Here is a 6,000-nt window from a genome sequence, read left to right on the forward strand (position 1 = left end):
TTTTTTTCATCTTAAAATAGATATAGATATAAAATATTTTATGTAATTCCCATGATAATCACAGAGAAAAACCCTATGGTAGTTACATAAAAGAGAAAGAGAAAGTAATGAAGGCATATCACTACAAAAAAAATCACCAAATCAAAAAAGAAGAGAACAAAAGAGAAAGGAACAAAGGAATTATAAAACAATCGGAAAACAATGAACAAAATGGCAATAGTAAGCCCATAACTATTAATAATTACTTTAAATGTAAATAGACTAAATTCTCCAACAGATATACAGCGGCTAAATTAATTTAAAAAACACCTATATGTTGCCCATAAGATACTCATTTCATCTTTAAGGATAAAGACTTAAAGGATAAAGACATGGATTTGGGGCTCCTGGGTGGCTCAGTCAGTTAAACGCCCAACTCTTGATTTCAGCTCAGATCATGATCTCATGGTTTGTGAGTTTGAGCCCCACATCAGGCTCTGTGCTGACAGTGTTGAGCCTGCTTGGGATACTCTGTCTCTTTGCTCTCCGCTCATTCTGTCTCTCTCTCTCTTTCAAAAATAAATAAACTTTAAAAAAATGTTTTAAAAAAAGGATATACTTGGACTGAAACTGAAGGGATGGAAAAATAGATTGCAAGCAAACAGAAGGTAAAAGAAAACAAGAGAAGCTATACTTATAAAAGACAATAACTGTAACAAGAAAAAAAAGGGAGTCATTATATAATAATAAAGGGGTCAATCTATCCAGGGAATATAACATTTGTAAACATTTACATACCCAACATAGAAGTTTCTAAATATTAATGGATCTGAGAGGAGACATAAACAGCAATACAATAATAGTAGAGGGCTTCAATATCCAACTTTAAACAATGGATAGATCATCCAGACAGAAAATCAAGAAGGAAACATTAGATTTAAACTACATATTAGACCAGATGTCCTTAACAGACATTTACAGAACATTTCATCCTACAGCAGAAAAACACGCATTCTTCTAAAGTGCACATGGAAAATTCTCCATGACAGATCATATATGAGGCCACAAAACAAGCCTTAATAAACTTAAGAATCATATCAAATATCTGTCCATCATAGGATGAAACTAGCAATCAATTAAGAAAAAACTGGAAAATTCACAAAAATGTGATTAAATAACAAGCTCCTAGGTCAAAGAAGAAATAAAAACAGAAGTCAAAAACTATCTTGAGACAAATGAAAGTGAAAACACATATACCAACATTTATGGAATGCAGCAAAAAACAGTTCTATGACAAAAATTTATAGTGTTATATGCCTAACTTAAGACAAAAGAAAGATCTCAAATTAAACAACTTAACTTTACACCTCAAGGAACTAGGAAAAGAAGAGATATCTCCTTACACCTCTTAGAATGAATATCATCAAAAAGGCAAGAGATAACAAGTGTTGGCAAGGATGTGGAGAAAAGGAAATCCTTTTGCACAGTTGGTGGGAATATAAATTGGTGCAACCACTATAGAAAACAATGTGAAGTTTCCTCAGGAAATTAAAAATAGATCATCTGATCTATTTTACCTTCACTCCCATGTTCAGTGAAGCTTTATTCACAATAGCCAAGATATGGAAACAATCTAAGTGTCTTTCAATAGATGAATAAAGAATATGTAATTGGTATACATGTATATCAATATACACTCAATGAAATATTATTCAGCCATGAGAAAAGGGCATCTGCTATTCGAAACAATGTTTGTAACAACATAGATGTAACTTGAAGGCATTCTCCTAAAGGAAATAAGTTAGACAAAGAAAGACAAATTCTGTATCATCTCACGTGTATGTGGGATCTAAAACAAGTTGGACTCATATAAATATAAAAGGAGACTAGAATGGTGGTTACCACGGGCTGGGGGTGGGGAGAGCAGGGAAGCCAGTGAGAGAAAAGGGAAAATGTTAGTTAAAAGAGCACAAACTTCTAGCTACAAGATGAATAACTTCTGGGTAATCTAATGTTAAGCATAGTGATTATAGTTAGTATGTTCTTACATGTCTGAAAGTAGCTAAGAGAGTAGACCTTAAATATTCTCAGTATAAAAAATAAAGGGTAGGGGCGCCTGGGTGGCGCAGTCGGTTAAGCGTCCGACTTCAGCCAGGTCACGATCTCGCGGTCCGTGGGTTCGAGCCCCGCGTCGGGCTCTGGGCTGATGGCTCAGAGCCTGGAGCCTGCTTCCGATTCTGTGTCTCCCTCTCTCTCTGCCCCTCCCCCGTTCATGCTGTGTCTCTCTCTGTCCCAAAAATAAATAAATGTTGAAAAAAAATTTTTTAAAAAATAAAAAATAAAGGGTAATTATGTGATGTGATGCAGGTGTTAGCCAGCTACTCTGGTAATCATTTTGCAACATATAAGTGTGTCAAATCATCGTGTAACACAGTTTAAACGTACACATTTTATGTCAATTATATTTCAATAAAGCTGGAAAAAATTCACTTAAATACTCTCTATATATGCTAGGTATTATTCAAAGTAATTTAAAAACAAAGTAATTTGGGGCACCTGGGTGGCTCAGTCAGTTGAGCGTCAGACTTCAGCTCAGGTCATGATCTCACAGTTCATGCATGGGTTCGAGCCCCACATCAGTCTCTGTGCTGACATCTCAGAGCCTGGAGTCTGCTTCTGATTCTGGGTCTCCCTCTCTCTCTCTGTCTCTGTCTCTCTCTCTCTGTCTCTGTCTCTCTCAAAAATAAATAATAAAACACTAAAAAAACAAAATAATTTAATAATAATAACAGCTAAGACTTACTGAATGCTTATTGAGTTTCAGGCACTGTTGTAAGCACATAATACAACCCTATGAAGTAGGTGTTACTTCTTTTTTATCTATTTATCTCACAGAATCCTAGGGAGTACTCAATCCTAGGAAGGAACCCAGGAAGCAAAGGAATCACGAGTAAAGCTGGGCAGGTTAGCAACAATGATTCAAAAGGTCTTCTCTCTAGGTCACAATTGATTCCACTTTAACAACATGGAAAGTTTGTCTCCCCGGCAAAGATCAAATTCCCAGAGGAGAGTCTTGGTTAATTCGCTTGGGAAAAGTATCTACCCTAGGATCAATCAGCTCTGTCCAGAGTGGCAGAATCACCAGCTCAGACATAATCATCAGAAGACCATTTGTATGTGTTTGACTGATCCCTGAGACGGGTGAAGTTAGGGAAGGGGCACAAGAACATGGTTTTAAGCCTGGAGTTCATTCCAACCCCAGTGTCCCTTACTCTGTGAAGCTCCTGCTAGAGGCAAGCGATGACTGTGAGCTATTGATTCAACTTACATTTTGAAAATGTTCTTTGAGCACCTAAGCTGTGCCTGGCACTTTAAAACTTTGCCTTTGTATAATGTGCTACGGTTGACAAGGTCTTTTAAACAGACCTTTCTTCTTTCCCCACCTCCCAACAAACAACCACAGAAATATAGGTAGTGCAGATAGTATTCTCCCCCATTTGTATAAAGGAAGAAACTCAAGCTGACAAATAGCTTGCCCAAAAGTCACATGTTTGGATAGGGGGAGTGAAGCTGGGACTCTGGCCTATGACTTTTTAATCCCCAGCCAGTCCTCTTCCCGTTAATACTTGATGCGAATATTTCATACTGGCTTGGGGAAAAGATACTGAGAGCAGCTTATTTCATTGAGAAGGAAGAACTTAATGTCCAAGGGGTGAGTAATAGGGTCCAGATGAATGATGTGACTAGCAATAAAGTGAAAATGATAGCAGAGAGAGAATTTATACAGAAACAAACAGCAATTTTATTCATAGGATTTATCTAATAAATGGCAGCGAGGAATAAAACAGACTGTTACTCTAATTTCGGAAAGACGTGCTCTATGTGGAATAAATAGAACAATTTTCTCTGATATGAAAATACTCCATGCTTATATCAAGATGATGAATAATGTTGTCAGAATGGCACTAGCTTGCAGAAGGAAATCTGTGGTGAAAAATATCAGGCTTAATTTTAACAGTCTTGGAGAAGATACTCCTATAGGATTACTAAGAAGTTACCTCGTTGCAGAATTCTTTGCATCATCTGTGTCCGGAATTACAGAGAAAATGAAATTGTCAGGTCAGCCTCACAGTTTCCTCCTCGGCCAAGTTAATTTTTCATTAGGAAATATTCCCAGGCTTTTCCCCCAGAGGGTAAGGCACGGAAATAATGAGAATAAGAAATTGGCTAAGTGTCCTTCCTCCAAAGGAAATAAGTATTTTCACCTTGTTTCCTGAATTTTCTTTGCAGGCAATTACATTTATGTTACCTCTACACACGTCTGATAGAATAAAAAGATAATTTTTGCAAAACAGAATACTGTCACTCTCATGGTCTCTTGCTGCTATGCGAGGAAGGACAGTATTTTTCCTCTAAAGTTATCAAGTCTAAATATTGAGACTTTAAAATCCATCATGCTTTTCACCAAAGTGATCCCTCAAACGAGTTCCAAAGACTTTATGTCAGTGAGCTGAATGAGTAGTGGTATAATTATTATTGTCATTCTCTGTGATAAATGTTGGATCGACTTAATTATATTAGCTCAATCTCTCATTTTGAAAGAAAACCTTTTCTGTTTATATGGTGCTAAAGGTTCTTTCATACCTCCAAGATACGGAAAGGGGAGAAAAGCAAGTTGCAGAACAATGTTTCACATTCACTGGTGTGTGCTCGGTGTCCAGCACAGAGGACTAGATGGAGGAACAACAAACAGCTGAGAATTGTTGCATCTAGGGAAAGGAGGCAAAAGCAGGAGGAGTGGCAGATCAGAGAAGGGAGACATTCATGTTTTTTTCTAGATATTTCTGTGTGGTTTGAATCTTTTGCAACAATAACATATTCATGTATGATTTCTGTGATTTCAAAAGGACAATAAAAGATTCATTCAGTCAACGAGAAATGGGTCTTTTTACTCGCAATGCTGTTTAAAGGTTAATTTTTATGAAATCAGTTAGTGGTCTTAATTTCCAAGGCTAATTTCTGTTTGGGTCTGTTACCCAATAGCTCATTTCTCTAGGAGATTTTAATTATTTTTAAATGTTACTTTAAAAAGGTTAGAAATATGTACTTAAGTTTTAACTTTTGGCAGCATTACACAGAATTTGTCCAGAAATGAAAATATGGTACCACAAATTTAAAGACAGACTCTTACAAATTTTCATCTAATACTTTTTCCAGTGTGAAGTGATTTAAAAAAATAGTATTAAAATTTGAAGTTACTTTTGAGATAGTATCCCTTTTCCACAGCCATTTACCAAATTCTACAAGTAGTTTAAATCCTAACTTTGGGTCCCTAAACCATTTTGGGGGGGGGGGTTGTTGTTTTGTTTTGTGTTTTTGTTTTCCCCCCAATAGTTTACTAATTACTATTAGGAGAGTTGTGCAAATACACATTTGTTGTGAGGTACAGGGAAGGGAGAGAAGAAACACTATCAGGCTGTCCTTCTTGGTCACTTTGACAAGCTAAGTGTCTTCAATTTACCTTAGCTCCAACTGTTGGGGATCCTAGGTACCTGTTCATGGTCTTCTGATCTTAAATTCTATGTAGGCAATCTGGCCTTTACCCAAGTCTCAATTATCACATGCACACTTAATATTCTCAAATCGGTATGAACAGATCTTTAAGGTGATCTTTAAAGTGAGCCCAGGTTCTTCTCTCCAGCTGCAATGCAGTGTATCTATTGCATTGCCCCACAGGCATGACGAACTTAAAAGGTATGAAAGTAGACTCATCTCTCTCTCCCCGCTAACCTACTCTACCTCTTATGAATCCAGTGATTTCTAACTGGTGGTGATTTTGTTCCCCCAAGATATCTGGTAGTATTTACAGACAGCTGAGATAAGGAATACTGTTGGCATATGATGGGTACATCCAGAAATGTCATTAAATAACCTAAATTTACAGAACACACCCTCCCACATACACAGCAAAGAATTTTCTGGTCCCAAACAGTGCTTAATAGGGCCAAGTTTTAAAGAATG

Source organism: Puma concolor, chromosome B2 (assembly GCF_028749965.1).
Source record: "Puma concolor isolate L17-30 chromosome B2, mPumCon1.1.hap2, whole genome shotgun sequence".
NCBI classification, from domain to species: domain Eukaryota; kingdom Metazoa; phylum Chordata; class Mammalia; order Carnivora; family Felidae; genus Puma; species Puma concolor.